The sequence below is a fragment of the Mustela putorius genome, unplaced genomic scaffold, assembly GCF_011764305.1.
Source record: "Mustela putorius furo isolate JIRA1106 unplaced genomic scaffold, ASM1176430v1.1 tig00000738_pilon_pilon_pilon, whole genome shotgun sequence".
NCBI lineage: Eukaryota > Metazoa > Chordata > Mammalia > Carnivora > Mustelidae > Mustela > Mustela putorius.
Window position 1 is genome coordinate 11,117,479 of NW_025421463.1, and position 20,451 is coordinate 11,137,929.

General features: G+C 45.2%; 1 protein-coding gene and 1 long non-coding RNA gene across 4 annotated transcripts in view; one reads left to right on the plus strand and one right to left on the minus strand.

The window, feature by feature from the left end:
• LOC106004888 overlaps positions 1-19,575 on the minus strand; it is a 33,128-nt gene extending 13,553 nt beyond the window's left edge. For both annotated transcript variants that reach the window (XR_006607826.1, XR_001177953.2), the window contains exons 1-2: positions 19,488-19,575; positions 2,307-2,399 (exon numbers count right to left, since the gene is read on the minus strand). This is a non-coding gene — a long non-coding RNA (uncharacterized LOC106004888). The remainder of the gene's footprint in view (positions 1-2,306; positions 2,400-19,487) is intronic.
• SYN3 (synapsin III) overlaps positions 1-20,451 on the plus strand; it is a 447,511-nt gene that overhangs the window by 329,393 nt on the left and 97,667 nt on the right. The gene's annotated exons all lie outside the window — the stretch shown is intronic.

A 20,451-nucleotide genomic window follows, 5' to 3' on the forward strand; every position in this document is an offset into this window, starting at 1 on the left:
AGATGGTTAACCTAGTGCGACATGCTACTTAGCTTTGATTCCTGATTCAGTCACTTCCTAGCTACATGACCTGAGCGTTATTAGCCCTCTGTGCCCCAGCTTCCTCATTGAGTGGGAATGATAGTATCTACCTCATAGGGTCATCATCAGAATAGAATGGGTAAATGTAAAACATGTAATCTATGAGCGCTTGTTATAAAATAACTGTCATTAACAGTTGAATCTATCCTCCCAAATATCACCAAGTGTTACCACTAAATCCACTATGCTTCCTCATGCTTCCATCTCTTTGCACATGCTGTTCCCTATACCTGGCATGCCCACCCCTACCTTCTCTCTCAGATAGACCACAGCTCATTCTTCAAGGTCCAGCTCAATACCCCCTTCTGCTGCCTCTCATAGCCCCTGCTGGAAGTTAATTATCTCACCTTCGCACATGTCCTTCGTTCCCCGACCCTCCCTTGTGCTCAGCAGACATGGGGCTAAATGCTGAGGACTCTGTGACACTTCCTTCCTAATTCCACATTGAATCATGTTGCCTGGGATCAAAGATGACTGTTAGTGGATTCTAAAATTTAGTAATGAACTTAAAAATGAGATGTCCTATGAGAGAGTTGTTAGAAACTCTCCCCCAATATAGGGCCTATTATTGAATATGCAGTTTACTCTATATTTAATATTACTATTAGTCTATTGTGTGATGTTATTTATTGGCTGGAGCTGTAAAGCATGTGGATTTCTAATACAAAATCATTTGTGTTCTGGTTAGGTGGATTTTGTTTGTTTGTTCCTGAGACCCTAAAGAAAGAATTAAAACAGGTATCTAGGAGGAACTGAGAAAGAGTCTTACAACCCATCCTACATTGTCATGTATTCATGCCTGCCTCTCTCACTGGCACTGCCAACCTCACTGAGGTCTGCCTGGGTCAGACCAGTCTCTGACTGAATGTGAGAGGCCCCTGACAGAAGGGTCACCTGGGCCTGGCGGCAACAACCTTCCTTAACAAGAGCCCCAGCCACCTCTCCACTAACTTCCGACTGCCCCTCAGGCACTTATGGAGGCCTCTGCTTCCTTTCCATGTCACAGGAAAACAGAAGGCGTCTCCAGAGTGCAGAATCAGGCTCTCTGGGCTGAGGCTGATAGAGCACAGGGAGGCGGGGGCAGAGAGGATGCCTGTGAGGAGGTCTCTTCCCAGAAGTCCAAACGAGAATCAGGCAGAAGTGCCCTCTCCCCCTCACCTTCCTCATCAGCTTTCTCCTCAAACCAGAGAGGTCCTCAGAAATGGCACTTTAACTCAGGAGTTGCAGGCACCCCGCTTCTCACCAGCCCCTCCCTCTGCTTTTCTCTCTCTCCCTGTCCTCCTCCCATAGACCCTTGAGGTGAAAGCTGACTTTATTTTCCCTCCTCTCTGGACTTCCCTATATCATGTCTTCCTCCCACGGGCATTTGCCCTTATGGTTCTGCTTAAATAACAACTTATATACAACTAACTACAATATGAAGTAGAAAGTGGTCAACGCCAAGAGATAAGGGACGGGTGCTGAGACATTCCAAGGCATGGACCCCAACCCCAGCACAGAGAAGCAAAAAGCTGAACAGGTAGGAGAGGGCCAGGCGTGGCATCTTGGGAGTGCAGGCTTTAAGCTGGATATTGACCTTCGGCCTGGAGAGAGAGAGACCATTCCAAGAGTGACACAGCAGGGCAAAGGCTCAAAGACAGGAAGTCATGGGGCACCTGGGTGGCTCAGTAGGTTAAGCCTCTGCCTTCGGCTCAGGTCATGATCTCAGGGTCCTGGGATCGAGCCCCACATCTGGCTCTCTGCCCAGCAGGGAGCCTACTGCCCCCTTGCTCTCTGCCTGCCTCTCTGCCTAATTGTGATCTCTCTCTCTGTGTCAAATAAATAAATAAAATCTAAAAAAAAAAAAAAAAAAAGACAGGAAGTCATGAGGCAAGTTGTCCTGTTTGGATGGCATATGAAGGGAGAACATGAAGGGGACCAGGGGAAGATAAGGCTGGGGCCAGACCACAGGAGGCATTGAATATGGAGTCAAGGGACTTGATCAGGGGTTGCTTGAGGAGGTCACCAAGGACAGATTCATTTTTAAAATCAGGTAAGACTGGAACCAGGCTCTGAGAAGGTGAAAAGGTAGCAGAATGAGCAGGATGGAGTTGAGGCTGGGAGTAGAGTCCAGACAAAAAAAGTTAGGATGAAGGGGAATAGAATGGTAAGGTACATGAAGGATATGAAACAGACAATAAACTTTAAGCAGTCTGGCCAGTCCAGACTGCTCCTAAGGGACTTACCTATTGGCTGTGACCAGTCTCTTCTCTAAGGCATGGGGCCAACAGGAGACATCTGGGCACTGTAGTCCCACACATGGGTCCCAGGAGCTGCCTCTGTCCAGGTAAACAGTTTTTGGAAGAAGTCGTGGGTGAAGCCAGGCAGGTAATAAAGGTCAGTGTTACTTGTTCACAGAAAATACCTCTCTCTTACATTCCATGGGCCAGAGAGCAAGGGTGGGAAAAGAAGCTGGCAGGTGGAGATGGATGCATTTCCTGAACATTCACTCTAATCTTCAGGTGGTATTTGCAGATTAAAGAAATTGAGCCTCAGGGACGTTGAGCAATTTTCTCAAGGTCACAAAGCTGGCAAATGGCAAGTAAGAATATGCACTTAGGCTTCCTGACCAGATCCACTCAATACACTGTCTTCTCCGAAACACGCTTCTCTCCTCCTGACCCCCAGCCTTTCCCCCTCCTCTGCATCTCCTGATTGGAAGTTGTCTGCCATGGAGGAGCGAACTAAAATTGTCTCCTACTGGGAGACCTCCCACTAAAACATAGTGTCAGCCCAGTACCTGCAGACCCCGGGCCAGGATTTGGTTCGAAGTAGGGTCCCAGTATTTTTGTTTCAACTTGTTTTCTTACCTTCTTTTTCTTCCTTTTTTTTTTTTTTTTTTTTTTTTTTTTTTGTCTTGCCTTGTTTTTCAAAGGAAAGAGGGAGAAAATGTACGGGGCTAGGAAAAAGCAGTGGCGGGAAGGCAACTTGATAACTGATGATTTTCTGAGTGCTTCAGCCTGAAGGAAGCCAACAGCTGCAACATATTGGTTACATGGAAATCATTAAGTCATTCTGGGAAGGAATGACAAATGTGTGCGCCTGTGTATATATGGTAGACATGTGTTTACGTATGGAGCGAGGCACCCACAGAGGGAATTGCCTCAATGCCGCCTCCAGGCCAAGAGAAGAAAAGAGAAATTCAAATAAAGCCCCATTGCAGGAGATGACTCTGAAAATCAAATTCTTGTTTAACATGAAGCTTGAGCTTCAAACTTAAGAGGAAATCATTTCTTCCTTGACATCTAATCGGAGATGGGCTCCCTTTAGCAAGAGGTAGCATGGTGGGGTAGCATCTGCCTGGACAGGGTGTGAGGAGCCCTCTGTTGTGACTTCTTTGTAACTAGAATGTGATCCTGAGGAAATTTCTGTCCTCTTTTGGGTCTCAGTTCCTCAAATATAAAGTGAGGGGGTTTGACGGGATGGTCTCTGACATTGCTTCCTGCTCTGACAGTCTGTCAGTGTGCAGTGCATCCTTATAGCATAAATTCTGAGACTGAGCTACTGCTCTTAGAAAGAGCTATCTGTCCCCCCCACCCCCACCCAAAAAAGGGTTTCCTCTAGTAAAACCAGATTTTTATATAAATCTCATTTGCCTAGTTGCATGTATCTGTTAACATTCACAATTACGTTATGCCCCAAAACTAACTCCCTAGGTATAAGACAATGAAAGATAAACAATTATTTACTTCCAGCAAAGGTGCTCACTCCCCAGACCTGGATGCACAGAAGGACAGAAGCACATCATGGTCTCTGGGACAAAGCACTAGCTTCTCCAGGCTTGGCCTCTGAATTAGTAACACATGGACTGGGAGGCACTTGAACCCACCTCGACCCACTTGAGGTCTGTCCCTGGGCCATGGAGAAATCTGGCTGTCATTGCTACTTTAAATGTGTGTGTTGGGGTGGGAACTTCAGGAAGAAAAGAGCAGAAGCTAGCTCTTGGTCAGACCCAATTTGATCCTCTTGACCCTCAAGGTAGATACCATTTTCATCTCTGTCTTCAAGTAACTGGCAGAGGTTGGACCCAAACCAGTTCTTCTACATTCCAATAGGTGTAGACTCTTAACCGTAATACTCTAATGCAGGGTCTCTCAACCTCAGCACCATTAATATTATAGACTAAGTAACTCCTGGTTGTGGGCATGTTATGGACTCAACATTTGTGTCTCCGCAAAATTCTTATGTTGAAACCCTGACCTCCAATGTGATGGTATTTGGACATGGCATTTGGGCTTTATGAGAGAATTAGGTTTAGTTAGGTGAGGGGGCTAGGACCTTTGAGATGGGATTAGTGCCCTTTATAAGAGGAAAGAGGGATTTCTCTTTCTGTTCACATTCACACGCCTGGAAAAGACCACATGAGTACACAGAAAGAAGGTAGCTATCTACAAACCAGGGAAGAAGGCTCTCACCAGGAACTGAATCTGCCAACACCTTGATCTTGGACTTCCAGACTGCATAACTGTGAGAAATAATTGTCTGTCATTTAAACCACCCAGTCTATGTTATTTTGTTATAGCAGCTCCAGCTGACCAAGACAGGGAACATTGTAGAATGTTTAGAAACATCCCTGGCCTCTACCCATTAAATGCCAATATCAATCTCTCTAGTTGTGACCACTAAAAATATATCTGGATATTACTAAATGTCTGCTGAAGGCGAAACTTGGCTCTAGGTGAGAACCACTGTTCTAATGTCAACCCATGGTAGGAGGAGGAAATGGCAGCCACAAGGCCTATAAAACACCATACTCAAATTCAAGTCCAAGGAATGAATCCAGAGATACAGTTGGGTGTGGCATCAGTAGCAATTAGGAAATCATGGAGCAGATCAGATACATGGCAAGCAGGTCCGTGATTTCAGATAGGAACAAACTATGATATTCAGAGCACCTCTTTGTGAACAGATGTTAAGAATGGCTGAGTTGATGGGGCACATGGCTGGCCCAGCCAGTAGAGTATGTGACTCTTGATCTTGGGGTCCTGAGTTCAAGCCCTACATTAGGCATAGATCCTACTTAAACACACACACACACATGCACACACACACATACACACAGAATGGCTGAGTTGGCATACATCTGAACAGGCATTGTTGAACTTAGTTCAAAGTCTTTTCATTCATTCACTCAAGAACCATGTGTCAAAGGCCTGCTCAGTTCCAAACACTGAGCTGGCCCTGGGAAGCCAAGATGAATGAGCAGTGCCTTCCAGAAGCATGCATTCTATAGAGAAAGGAATGTTAATAATGGCATTGGTAATAACAACCTTAACCAGATGTCAGATGGAGATCTCCTGATCCTTCAGCATCTAAGGGAAATTCCTTGGCCTCCCTTGGATTTTTGCTTGTCCCTGGTGGGCTCATTCTCTCCAGTACACACAGTCTTTAGGGCACCGTTATCCCCCAGGCCATCATCCCACAGCATATCAACCATAACATCAAGTACAGCTGCTTCTCCCATTCCCACCACAAACAACCACCTCTCCCACTAGGAATGGTGTATTTAGTAAATGCACTGTTGACCATAATCAGGTCCAAGGAAGGGGTCTCATCTCATGACACAGAGTCTTCCTTGCCCTTTCATCTTCATCCTCAATACTCTCCCAGTTCACCCAATCTCCAAAATCTCATTTTCCTGTGCAGGGCATTCCCTGACACCCATGAGGCCTTGGCTCTAGCTTATGCCAGACCCTTAAGGAAGTTTGCCTTCCATCCCAACCACTCACCAAACTATTTTCCCCACAAAATCTTCCCTCCCTAAAGAGAATTGTGGAAGCAGCTGTTAGAAGTTAATAAATAGATTCATACCAATATAGTAGGACTTGGTATTAATAATAATATTTGGGGCACTCTACCTAATGTTAGGCAATGAGCTAAGTGCCTAATGGGCATTATTTCATTTAATAATAGAATGGGATCATTACAACACTGTGCAGTAAACATCAGCAGAGTAATTCAGACCATACTCTCTAGTGTTCAAATCTCAGTCTCTTAATAGCTGTATGAGCTTGGGTTTTTCACTTCACTGCCCTGTGCCTATTCCTTTTTTTTTTTTTTGTAAAAATTTGTAAAATTGATTAATAGGAATATTCCCTATTCCTATTAGAGTTGTGGCAGAGATTGGAAGGGTAAACAAAGGTGTAAAGTGCTAAGAACAGTGTCTGGCACTTAGTACTCACTCAGTAAATGTTGGCTGTTACTTATCACTGAAGGATTAAAAGAGGGATTTGGGATTGAGTCTGCTCATGACAGGGACAGATCTCATGGCAGGAGAATGGAGGAAGTGTTCTAAAGGATGAGCAAGAACATCTGATGCCCTGAATTTTATGAAATGAACCCCTGCTGGTCATGCTTTCTCAACCTTGTCAGCTTTCCCTCTTGGTTTTCCCCCATCAATTTCTCATTCCCACAAGGCTCAGTGAGACACTTGGGAAAATATTTTCCAAAATAAATTTCAGTCATCATTTGACCCAAACCATCCGACTCTGTGACCCAGCCCTGTCTACTAATGTTACCACCCTGTCCCTATTTAGACTGAGGTTTTATAACCACCCAGCCCTTTGCCAGGGCTTCCCTGTCCTGCCCCCTCCTGTCTGAGTCATCCTGTGATGTCATAGTCCTAGATTTATGATGTTGGCCAATGTGGTCTCAGGGATGACTATAGACAGGACCAGCCTTAGGCCCAGCTGTGAAACCAGTCATATGGTGTTCTGCCTCCTACCACCCCTTTCTTCCATGATGTACTGGAAAGATCATGTTCTGGGACTCTTGGTCACCTCCAAGCTCTGTTCTTTCCCCTGCATGACCATGGACTGGAAGAGCTTTCTCCACGTCCATTTCCTTAGGTTTCTCCAAGTCTTAGTAAACAGGGATGTTTGAGGACCAAATTCAAAAGCTAAGTAAAAGCGCCTGAGCAGGTGCATAGTAGGGGTCATCAACAACTATCAACACAATTATCGTGCATTAAAGGGCACCCCAAAGCTCAGTGGCTGGAAAAACAGCCATTGTGAGGGAATTAGCTGATGCAGACTGGGCCTTGCAGGGCTTGGCTCTGCATGGACTAGCCAGCTGGCCAGGAAATCCTCAGGAGGGCCTTGTCCAAGCACATGCTACCCCACTGTTTGCCTCCTGCCTGCTAGTATTCTGTTGGCCAAAGCAAGTCACATGGTGATATCCGCAATTAAGAGCAGGGATGTATATTCCTCCTTGGAGGAAACTCCAAGGCACCTGGCAAGAAGTGGGATACAGAGAGGGGGAAGAATTAGTAACAATGAGGCACGCACTGACAGTATAAGGTCAGGACATACTTGTTTCCTTACTTCCAACTCTTCCCCCACACCCAAGGTCTCTTGGTTTCACTTCAGTCCTCATCCAAACTCACTGTGAGAATGTGAAATAGGTGAAGGGGACTAAGCGGTACAGACATGTAGTTATAAAGTAAGTAAGTCATGGAGCTAAAAAGTGCAGCATGGGCAGGACAGTCAATAAGACTGTAGTAATGCTATGTGGTGACTACACTTATTGTGGTAGCTCTTGTGCAACATACAGAATTGTTGAATCATCTGGTTGCACACCCGAAACTAATATAACATTGTATGTCAACTACACTTAAATTAAAAAAAAAAAAGATTTAAAAAAAACACGCACTGTGAAGAAAGAATATAAAATTCCCAAGCTCATCAAATAAGCAACCAGTAATACCTCAGTATTCCAAGGGTACTTTTCTAACAACAACAACTGTAATTGTTCACCTTGGTATTTACTGTGCAGCAATCTCTGTATTCAGTTTCTACTCTATGTGCATTATGTCATTTAATCCTTACAACAACCCCATGAAGTAGTATCTTCTCATCTTTTGTTCTTTTCTTATTTGTTTAAAATCAATTAATTAACACATGGTGTATTACCAGTTTCAGAGGTAGACCTTAGTAATTCATCAGTTACATTTAACACCCAATGTTCATTCCATCAAGTGTGCTCCTTAGTGCCCATCACCCAGTTGCCCCATTCTCATTTTATAGCTAAAGAAACCAAAGCTTTGAGAAGTTAATCAACCTTCCAAAGGTCATAGCCTCAAAGTCAAGTCTCAAGTGCATATGTATTGCACCAATGCTGTGTGGTTCCCATTATGCCCTTGAGGGCAGAGTTCTGACTGGAGACAAAACTGAGTGTCCCAGACTTCAATCATCAGTCACAAACTGTACAATTTTTACCATATTCATGAACTATCCATAATTTTAATTCATAGAATCATTAACTATTCTTTAAATTTGGTCCATTTTAACTTAAATGTATTTTTTAAAGATTTTATTTATTTATTTAGTTAATTAGTTAGTTGTTTGTTTGACAGAGAGAGAGAGAGAGATCACAAGCAGGCAGAGAGGGGGGAAGCAGGCTCCCCGCCGAGCAGAGTGCCCATTGTGGGACTCAATTCCAGGACCCTGAGATCACAACCTGAGCCGAAGGCAGAGACTTAACCCACTGAGCCACCCAGGTGTCCCTTAAACGTATTTTAAAAGAAACTCTATGATGCCCATAAATGGAAAACCAATGTCTCCTTCCATAAACAAAAGAAGGGAACCACAAAAAGGTTTACAAAAACCAAGAAACATTATGAAATTCATGCTAGAGACCCTTGTCATCTGTGAGCTCCAAGAGCAAGTTGAAAGTTGGCAGGTGTGGGGATAAAGTACACCAAGCCAAGACTCTCCTTGATGGAATCCGAAGGCTGGACAGTCACTTTGGAAGAGAGTAACCTTCTAATGATGTACTCCAGTCTATTAGGCACTACATCTAAGCATCACCAATATCCTTGCAGGGACCACCAGGAACTCCAGCCCAGCCTCCTAGGACTACCACCTAAGAGGAAGAGCCCTCAGCAAAAGACCCCAAGAGACTTTCTTAGAGATCCTTTGATCCCACTCCTGCTGACCTTGGGTTTGGTCTCCACAGACCTAGAGAAGGGACATTCTTGATGGTGTCTTCCACAGGCAAAGGCCAGTTTCCTCATGACATAGAGAATAAGGGGAAGAGAGAAAATCCAGACAGGTAAAACAAATAACCAGACCAGCTGCGAGCTGTAGCAGTCCCAGGGATATACACACCCGGGCTGATTCAAGTCCCAGAGAGGTCCACTTGGTTGTCCAGCCACACCAGGCAGGGGCTTCTGGGGAATTAGCCTTGTCTTTTACCCTGATGGCTTCTTACTGTCTGTGCAGAACTGCTCACCAAAAATCCCCCCACCAGAAGCCCAGCATGTCTCCACTCACACCACCTGCCCCACCTGAAATACACACCATTAGCCTGTCTCCTCTGAAATCGAACCACAAAGGAAAGGGACACATACATGCTGTCCCTGTATTCCTGCAACATCCATCTCTGTCTTTCCCACCATATCTTTGTTTCTCAGACTTCCCACAAAGGCATCCCCATCAAGTGCCTCCACCCTTCACTCCAACCTGGGAAAACCTCACCCAGAGTTTGCAGAGCCTGGGGACACCTTGAGAGGGTATCCCTGCATCTGTAACACTGCTTTGATATCCTCCTGGAGCACCTCTTATAATACATTCTGCTCTGTCTTTATAAATCTATCATCTATCATCTATCAAAAACATCTAGTGCAGAGAAGTACTCAAGAAATGTTTAACACTCAAACATAAACCTTTATGACAACTGCCAACATCAAGCAAGCATGTGAGTAGGAATCTCAGCCCACCACCATCCCAAATGAGTAAGATGTAAGAAATGGAACTGGATTTTTCTATGGTTCAACTGATTTTCTATTTCAAGCACTGACATGGACAACATCCAGTCAATTTGGGGTTCCCTCACTTTCTCCTAGAATTGTGCCCAAGTTTGGGAGCTCTATTTAGTTCCAAGGTATTGGGAGGGAACAGTCAGTGTCAGTGTCATTGGTCCAACTCGTATCCCTGGGATGTCTGTCACCTATGGTCCTGAGTGGATGGTCCCCCCAGGTTGAATCCAATCAATTCCATTCCTTTGGTTCCTTTCTGGTCCCTCTGCTGCTTCTTTGTCCCTCTGGGATGCACAGGAATCTTTCTGCTCTTCTTAGACCTCTCATTAGGCACAGAAAGTTCTGCTGGAGGCTCCATCCACCTACCATTTTTTCTCTAGAGCCCTGCTGCCTCCCCAGTGATGTAGTTCTCCTAGAAAAGAGTATATAAGTCCCCTCTGCACCTGAATCCCACAAAACCTCCTTGGGATTTGCCTCCTGCCCCCCATTACCCATGTTGTGGAAGGAGGATAGAACTCCCTATTCCCCCCCCCCGCCACAAAAGTATCCACGTTTATGGTTTTACCTCCTCATCTCCCCTTTCTCCCAGACAAGGGAATTCTTTTTCTCCTCTTAGAGATGAGAGACTTTGCTCTCCCAAATCTATATAGCCTGCTATGCCATGAAGGGTTTGGGTTTTCCTAAGGACTTAGGCTTTGAAACTCAAAAGCTGGGATGTATTTCCTTTTTTCTTGGTTTTTTACTGTCACATCCCTTTCCTGAGGCAGTGACCACAGAACAGCCAAATGTCTCAAATCAGAAAGGATCTCAAGGGCAAAAGACAAACCAGAGCAAAAAAAAAAAAAAAAAAAAAAATCACCAGTTAATTTTTCAGAAACATTATCCAGCCTCACAAACATTAAACAAACATGAAAGCACATGCTACTTTTAGAACAAATACAGCAGCCAAGTTTAAGATACAAGGAGGTATTTTTCTGCTGTTCCTACATCCTTTGCTCTTTCTTTTTTAAAAAGATTTTATTTATTTATTAGAGAGAGAGAGAGGGAGAGAGAGTGCGCGCGTGTGCGTATGAGCGAACGCATGAGTGGGGGAGGGGCAGAGGGAGAAGTAGACCCTCTGCTGAGCAGGACGCCCAAACCCAAGCTTCCTCCCAGGACCCTGAGATCATGACCTGAGTTGAAGTCAGACGCTGAATTGACTGAGCCACCCAGGCACCCTTCTTTGCTCTCTTCTAACTATTCTTTGGCTTAAGGAAGGATATTGAGTCCCTTGTACATGACTTTTTAATTTCTAAGAAAAATGTTGCAGAGGAAGGAAAATCTGTTAAAACACCCCTTTTTACCTCTAAGGCCTCTCCCAGTTCTGCTCCATCTGTATTTTCTTAGAACTGAAGACCTCTTCTTCCCCACCCTACCTTGCCATCCTCCTACCCCTTAATGGTTTCACACCCTGACATTGGAAATCATTCTCAAGAGTCAAGCTGGGGAGACACCTGGGTGGCTCAGTGAATTAAGGATCTGCCTTCAGCTCAGGTCATGATCTCAGGGTCCTGGGATCGACCCTGCAAGCTCAGTGGAGAGTCTGCTTCTCCCTCTACCCCTTCCCCCACTCATGCTCTCTATTTCTCAAATAAATAAATAAAAATCTTAAAGAAAATAAAGAAGAATTAAGCCAGAGTCTGAGTTGTGAGGCTCAGAGGTCTAGTAGAGGCTCCGTGATTCCAGAGACTCGAACCAGGTTCTCCCCTACTGCCTCAGCTTTTGGAGAACAGCAAGAAAGAGAAGTCCTAAAGACTTCAAACCCCCTCACAGCCTCCCCAAGAATGGAAGGAGGGAGGAGGCCAGAGGTGGAGAGAGGCTACTCCTAAGGGGATTTCTTCACTTCCTAGCAGGCTCCAGGACACAAACGTGTTTGTTTAGGCGAGAAAGGAATGTCATTGATTGCTCCGTGGTGGTGGTAAGGGGAAAACAAAAATAATCTGCCCAGCAGTTCACTCTGCTTCCTGTGCATGTGTCTGTGTGTCTACTTTGTGGGCCTAGCCAGCTCCCTGCTTGTTTGGGCTGGAAAGGATTCATTTGGGAGCGTTAAATGGAGCCAGGGCCTGCTGCAGATGCACCCCCAGAGCACCTGACACTCACCTGGCAGGACAGCTGCCACCTGGCACCCAGAAGGAGGATCTTTTTCTTAGTTATAGCTTCTAGGAGTGGAGAAGGTACCTCTCTCCCCTCCTTCTCCCTCCTCTGTCAGCATCGGGCCCTGTATATATGGCCTCACATGACTCTTTCTTTATGCCTCTTGTCTCCCCAATAAACTGTGGGCTCCCTGAAGGGTAGCAATTCAGTCAAATTCCCTTCCATATCCAGTTTGGGCAGAGAGTAGGTTCTTGCCTACAGTAGGTGCTCAGTAAATGTTTGTGGAACTGAACTCTTCCTCCCACCTCCCTCCTTTTCTTTCCTTCCACCATCTGTCTTACCTCTTTCCTTAATCACATTCTCTCAGTTAATGCTCTGAACAGTCCTATAAGGTCAGTACTATTATCCCCATTTTACAAATGAGAAGGCTAAACTCAAGGTCAACTGCACCCAGTTGAAAACTATTGTAGCTTTAAAACACTGGGATTTGAACATGGGTCCTTCTGATTTTTTCATCTAGAGCTCCCCCCCCAGTCCCTCCTCTCTTCTCCAGTTGTCCTCCCTTTACGAGCCTGCTCTGCCTCCACATATCTCTGATTCCCCTCCTAAATATTCTTACATACCTTGACTGTTGATTTCAAAGACACACTGGGCTTCTGATTTCTGGAGAGAGATTAGGTGCCACGAAGAAAGTGTGAGCATGAGTTTCATGCAGATTTCTACCCAAATATCACCCCTCAAAGATTTCCCTGTTTCTTCTTTTTAAGCTCATCTTATAAAATGTAAAGTGCATGCATATTTGATCATGCTCATAATGAATCTGCATAGTAATACAAGTATAATTTTTAAATGGTTAAGCACAAATAACGTCATACATTGAGATGCATCTGCAAATTGTTTTCATTGGGCATTGATCAGAAAAGCTCAGGATGGGACACTGACCACGTTCCAGGTGCCTCACAGCCCCCTTCTGCAAGAGGGAGGGCATGCTTAACTAGAAACACAGTGAGACGCTTTCCAGAGGAAATGTACTGGAAGTGGGGGCTCCCACCTTTGGAGGCCAAGGGGGATCAGTCTGCACCCCTGTGAATCCAGCAGTGCTTAATTTGAGAAACCAGAAAAGGGTTCATCAAACGGTGGGGTACCCCTTACCTCCCTCACAGGCCATTTGTTTGGCTCTTCTTCTAACATTACTGAGGTATCATCCGTATATCATACACTTCACCTGTTTAAAGTGTGCAAGTCAGTAGTTTTTAGGATATTCACAGATCTGTGCAACCATCACCACCTTCACCTTAGAAAGGTTTCCTCCCCCTGAAAAGAGACCTTGTAGCCATGAAAGGGTCACTGCACCCTCCCTCCTCTCCCCTACCGCCCAGCCCTAAGCAACTGCTAGTCTGCTGTCTCCTAGATTTGCCAATTCTGGACAATTCCTTTTCTGTATGTTTGGCCTTTTTTTTTTCCCCCACTTATAATCTTCTCAAGGTTCATCCGTGTTGTAGCAGGTGTCAGAATGTCATTCCTTTTCAGGATGAAATTAATATTATGTGGACATACAACATTTTGTTTGTCCATTAGTCAATTAATGGACATTTAGGCACTGTCCATCTTTGGGCTAATGTGAATAATGGAGCTATAAACACTTAATATGATTTTTTGTATGGACATATATTTTTATTTCTTATTTCTTACTTATTCTTCTTTCTTCAGATACCTGGGAGGGGAATTGTTGGGTTAAGCGCGCTTGTTTAAAATGCACATTCTTGGGCCTCCAGAACCTCTGTATCAGACCCTGGGAAGAGGCCTGGAGTGCATAGTTTCACATGTTCCCCAGGAATCCCAAAGGGCCCGAGAGCTTCAGAACCAGTAAACACATGAGCCCCACCACTCAGGTCCCAAGGCAGAAAGACACTCGCCCCACCTGATGGCCTATATTTTAACCACCACTCACTAACATTTGTGCATGATTTATTTCCGCTTTTCTCTTATGTGATGATGCCATGAAACCACACTGAATCCTCTCAGCCGATCTGAGAGACTCGTATCATTGCTCCCATATTGCTGTAAAGAGACAGAGGAGCCGACGCCCACGTGCACCCAGCTGTAAGCTACAGGGCAAACCAGGGGTTCCAGACTGGAAACCCTGTGCTTATTTATAATACCTCTTCTGACTCTGTTTTCTCAATCAAGGGTGGACCCATGTGCTCAGGCAAGTATTGAGTATATTTATGGACAACTGAGTGGCTAGGATCTGGAGTCCTACCTGCTCAACCCCTTCCCTATACCAACAGAGGCCCCCCACAGTCCTTTGATAGAACCCCTAGTGCTCTGAGGAACATAGTTTGAAAACCACTGGTCTAGGAATTCTAAGCCATCCTTCAAGGAGGTTTTAATCTCCTTGATTACCATTTCATTAATTCCATTTCATTAATTCACCAAACATTTCTAAACAGCTGTCTTATGCCAGAGTCTGTAGTAGATTCTGGGAACATCCCCCCCCTCAAAAAAAATGTTCCCAGGGGGCTTATAGTCTAGCAGGGGACCAAGAAACAATGTAAGTGATAAACTTGTGATATCAGTAGTTCATACCTGGGAGTATGGGCAGAGGAGGCAGCTAATGTTGGCCTGGGGATAAGAAGGAAGGCTTCCTAGAAGAGGTGAGGCCTGAAATGAAACTTGAAAACATAAGGGTCCTTCACCATGAAGAAGAGTGTTCCAATTTCCCAGATGTCCTTATTTCAAATATTTGGTCTCACTCTCTACAGATATGTTCTGATTTGAGTTGAGAAAATGAGCCAGTGGGGCAATGCAGTATCAGTTATGAATAAATATTTCCCTCTTATCAGAGTCACTGGGAATTCTGATCCATTTGACTCAACCAACATCTGCGGAGCCCCCAAACATATGCCAAATACAGTACAAGATTCTGAGGATAAAAATAAAGAAGATGGAAGATAGAAAATAGATAGGTGGACAGGTGATGGATGGATGGATCGATCGAGGGATGATATATAAGGAGTACAGAGTTGAGAACATTTGAGTACTCCCTCTCCACATCATTTCTGCCCAATGTGGAGAGTAAAAATGGGCAGAGGGTTCAAGGGCAACCCAGAGGAGCCATGGAACCCAACAAGGGGAAATCACAAAGGGCTTTCTAGGGAGGAAGCAATGCCTGGGGGCAGTCCTGAATGATATGTAGAAGTTCAAATGAGGAAAGGGTAAAAGGAGAACAGGCAACCAACAGCAGGAAGAGCCATGAAAGCCTTTGAGGTAAAGAAATCACCAGCACTTGAATTGTTGGAGGCTGCCTGAATTTAACAAAGAAGTGAAGCGAATTTAACAAGAGAGTGAATTTAACAAGGGAGTGAAGTGGTCAGATCTGTATTCCAGAGCCTAGCTAAAATTCCTTGTCAGGGATGCCTCTGCGCCCTGGTCCATGATGACTGTCTGCATCTCCTCTGTGAACAAAGGAGCCAGTATTTGTACTCAGTTCCATATAGTGTAGCAGGAAATGCTGAGAATCGTGAATTTATTTGGTTAACCACGCTCCTGTTGAGTTCAGCTGTGTAGCATAGCAATTAAGAACATAGGTTCTCGTGCTAGCCTGCCCATCCAGATTTGAATCCAGGCTCTGCCATTTATCAGTTTTGTGACCTCAGGCAAGTTACCTAACCTCTCTGTGCCGTGATTCCCTGATCTGTGAGACAGGGATAATGTTGGTCCCTACTTGATACGGTGATTGTGAGAATTTTGTAAGTAATTAACTATGGAGTGCTCAGGAACAGCGCATTATAAGCATTCAATAAATTAGCAAGTATTACTTCCATTTTTATCTCCTACAACTCTCCTCCCAGAATGCTCTGCCCCAGGAGGCAGCGCCTGCACCGTCCTCTAAATAGACTCAGTCATTCTTGAACTGACATTGACCAATGTCATTTCCCTCCTACGCTCTCTTTTCCTGTCCTTCCGCCACAGGTCTCCAAACCTGCTGTCCTCAGAATCGCACCAAAGGCCTTACCCAGCCACCAGGATCCCTCCTCTTTTCTTAGTGCCTAAGCACTTGGGACCAAACTTGCTTTGAAGGACACTTTCTCTAGTATTGCCTTATTTTTCCACAGAGAGGTCAGGGCCTTGGGTAACAGTGAAAATGGCCTGGCCTTGTTTCAGAAACTGTGGGATAGAAGGGATAGGCTCTTGCCACTTACTAACCGTCTGAGCCAGAAACAAGGGTAATTAAATCATACCAGCTTGATGAAGCCAATAGGTGTGTCGAATCAGAAAACGAATATGAAGGGGTGCCTGGCAGACTCAGTCGGTAGACTGTGTGACTCTTGATCTCAGGGTTGTAAGTTCAAGTCCCACATTGGTTGTAGAGATACTTAAAAATAAAATCTTTTTTTTTAAAAAAGAGAGAAAATGAATATGAAGGGCTTTGTACAAATAATAGACAGTATGTTACAGATTACCATGGGCCTGATGCTAAATGCTTCACGGCATCACATCCCTTAAGCCTCAGCAGGCCTATGCACTGTTTTAGCTCCATTTCACAGACAAAGCAACAGAGGTATGGAGCAGAAGGATGTAATTTGCCTGAAGTCATACACTTGTACGTGAAGGAGCTGGAATAGAACCAGAGGGTTGTAGCTTCACAGCCAACACTCTTGACCACTGTATAAACTGTCAAGTGCGGGCCAGGTGACGGGCTTAATATTATTATCCATAACAATCCCATGAACTAATGGAAGCCAGTGCCAAAGACATCCAAGGCAGTCCCTTACTCTTCTGCATTCCATAAATAGAAAATGAGATCAAGGAAACACAGTGAAGCAGTGATTGCCTTGGCCTTTTCGTTTATTTCTCTATCAGTAATATAATCAACCCTTGAGCCAAACTCAGAAATAAATAGGAAGAAGGCTAAGGAGAGGTTTTGCCAGACAGCTGTTGAAGGGGAAGGGCTTGAGAAGGCTTCTGCCCCAGCACTGAGCTTCCTGCCCCCAAGCCCCTGAGCAGAGGACTACACGTTCACAGTCATAAAATCCTAGGGCAGGAAGGAACCTGATCTCAGATAAAAAAGCTAAGGCCTCGAAGGGAAGGTATCTTGCCCAAGGTCACAGTGTTTATTTCTTACTAATTTAGGACTTACCAAATACTGCACGCTCACAAATACAGTCACATTTACGGATGAGACCCTAAGACTGAAAGAGGAAGTCATTTGCCTGAGGTCACATGGCTGCAAAATGTCAGCAGACATTCCAGATCCCCAGGCATCCTGGCACCCTCACTACTCAGGGCTGGGGGGAGAGGAGGGGTAGAACCCCATGTCCAGGTTGTGATTTCCAGTCTCCTCTTAACACCAATCTGCTGCCTCCAGTGTCCTAAGAGATCACCACTCCTTACTCTTACCACGTGCTAGAAGCCAGTGCTGGAATATCCAGGCTTCACGATGTGCCTCACGATATGGGAGCACTCCCACTCCCATACCCCAATGCTCCTGCATTGTGCAATGAACCCACACCCCCCTATCCAGTGATGCTATCATACCCTTATCTGCCCAGGGCAGCCCCCATCTGCCAATCTGTAACATCTCTCTGGTACCCGGTGAACCAGCTGAAAGGGGGATATGATCCTGGGCCTTTGCTATGTGACTTGTTTCTGTAAGAAGTAAAAATAAAAGCCAAAAACAAATTCCTCATTTTTTGGACTATTCATTCCCTGCCTTTGGTGTCACAAAAAGGTCTCTGACTTGGGCAAAGCAGACTTTAGAGTGGAGGTGCTGGGAGTCTGATTGCTCTGGGTTCAAACATTACATCATCTTTTGTTGCTGTGTGACCTTAGGCAAGTCACTTGCCCTTTCTGGGCCTCAGCATCTTCGTACATAAAACAAAAATCTTAACAGTGCCCACCTCATAGGATAGTGGGAAGATCAAATGAGATAATGAATATAAAGCACTTTGATGCCCGGCACATAGTAGCTGTTCAGTAAAAAGTGTAATTACTCCTGAACCTTAAGAAAGACACAGCACCTCTAAGATTGCCTATCTTTGAAAGCCTGGAGTTGTGTCAGGTGGTTGCCAATGGTCCTCCCTGCTCTAAGAATCTGTGAATTATTTGACTCCAGGTAGATTTTAATTCTCCTTACCCTGGGGAAACTTAAGGGACATCCCCCCATCTTAAGCTTGAAGCAGACAGAGCTGTGCAGGAGATGTACTCAGGTGACTTCAGGGCCCAGAAAGCTGAGGATTTCAAAACAGGTGGCCACAATGACACCTCAGACACCATCTGGCCTTTGAAGGCATCTTAAAATGCCTCTCCAGCTAGGGTTAGAGTTAGGGCTGGGATCAGTGAATTCAGGGTCAAGTTTGGCCTTGAGAGTCTCAGCAGTGTGGTATACTAGACAGACTGGAGTGTTTAGGTGAAACACACCTGTATCTGGATTCAGACAGAAAGGGGAGGGGACACACCTGCAGCCCAGGAAGGAGCCAGTACAGAGGGATCTGATCTTTACCCAGCAGCAGTAAAAACCATTCTTCCTTTGAAGGGTTTGACGCAAGAAGGGGTGTTTGTTCTAAGAGGGAACTTTCTGGAGTGATGGGAATGCCCCCATATTGTGATCAAGTGGTGGTCATAGAGCTGTGCACATATGTAAATATTTATGGAGCTGTACTCTTTAGATATATTCATTTTACTATATGTAAACTATACAGTAACTTTAAATTTTATTTTAATTTAATTCAATTAATTAACATAGAGAATTCTTAGTTTCAGAGGTAGAATTTAGTGGTTCATCAGTTGCATATAACACCCAGTGCTCATTCCATCATGTGCCCTCTTTAATGTCTGTCACCCAGCCACCCATTCCCCCTTCCTGCCTCCCCTCTAGTAACCCTCGTTTGTTTCCTAGAGTTAAAAGTCTCTCATGGTTTGTCATCAACTTTGAAAGGAAAAGAAAAAAAAAAGTATGCTCAGCTAGTAAGAGGCAAAGCCAAGACTCAAATCCACAAAGGGCCGGGATTAGGGGGAGGCGAGTGAGGGAGGAGTACACAAATACAGGGCCGGATTCTGCCTTTATTTAAATTATCAATATTTTGTTCATCAGGCATTGACTTGTACTGAATTTTATTTTTAAAACAATTACACTACATACTCATTTTGATTCCTGAGTTGGGGACATCCCCTTATGGTCCCCTGGACCAGCCAGCCTCCTCTTCCCTGAGGTTTGAGGAGCTTTGAAGAAGAAACCGCCAAGAGATACTTAGATTGAAGAACTGGTCAAAAAGGAAGAATGCAACAGAAATTCCCAGAGAGTGACTCTAGCGAAATAGACTGAGAAGCATTTAGAAAGTGTTAAAATAAATCTGTGGATGAATAGAAAAGATAGTGAGAGAAGGGGGTGCTGTTTGGGTCCAGGCTGGAGGGGGGTGGTTAGCTGCTCAGGGAAGAAGCGAACTCCCACTGGCCAGTATCCCCCCCGACTCACCCCATACTTCTTGCTCAAGAAAGCCGGAGTTGGGGATGCCTGGGTGGCTTAGTTGGTTAGGCAGCTGCCTTCGGCTTGGGTCATGGTCCCGGCGTCCTGGGATCGAGTCCCGCATCGGGCTCCTTGTTCGGCGGGGAGTCTGCTTCTCCCTCTGCCTCTGCCTGCCATTCTGTCTGCCTGTGTTCACTCTCTCTCCCTCTGACAAATTTAAAAAAAAAAAAAAAAAATCTTTAAAAAAAAAAAAAAAGAAAGAAAGAAAGCCGGAGCTGGCTGTCCCCAGGATCCAACCCAGGGAGTCTGCCTTTTCAGTCTCTTTCCTAGTTATGTTTGTAATCATCACCCACTCAACCCAAACCTTTCGAGGATAGTTCTTGTCTAAGTTAATGTGTTGCCTGGTGCTTTAGGGTTTGAAGATGCTTCTATACATGCTGCCCAGAGGTCAGCGGGGCCTCTCTCCTTACCTCTCTGAGCTCTCGATCTCATTTTCTTGAACCTTCATCCTCACCACTTCCTGGGAGATTTACACCAATTCCTGGAAGACCAGGGGTGCCATTCTGCTGTCACTGAGCCGGGGCTCTCACTGGAACCCAGAGCAATTTCTGAGGATACTGGATTTTACCAACAATTTGGGGGGCAAAATGGAAAGGCTAGCACCTGGGGACTTCAGCTTCCATCTCTCGGGCTCCAAACCCCTTTTCCCTCCCAATTTCCTGGCAAGCTCCAGATTCCCTTTCTAATGGGCAGTGATGCCAGAGTCCCCAGGTGTGGGGAGCCATCTGCTGTCCCATTCCCTCCAGAGGGCCTCACTGTTCCCCTGGACCTCTTCTCAGGGAGAGAGGAGACTCTGCCTCCAGAGAAAGGCCCTCACTTTTCCATTTCAATAGGAGAACTCAACGCGTGCCAAAGCAAGCATTCCAGGGACAACACAGGTTGTAGAAGGGAGAATTAGGTGTCTCCTCAGTGG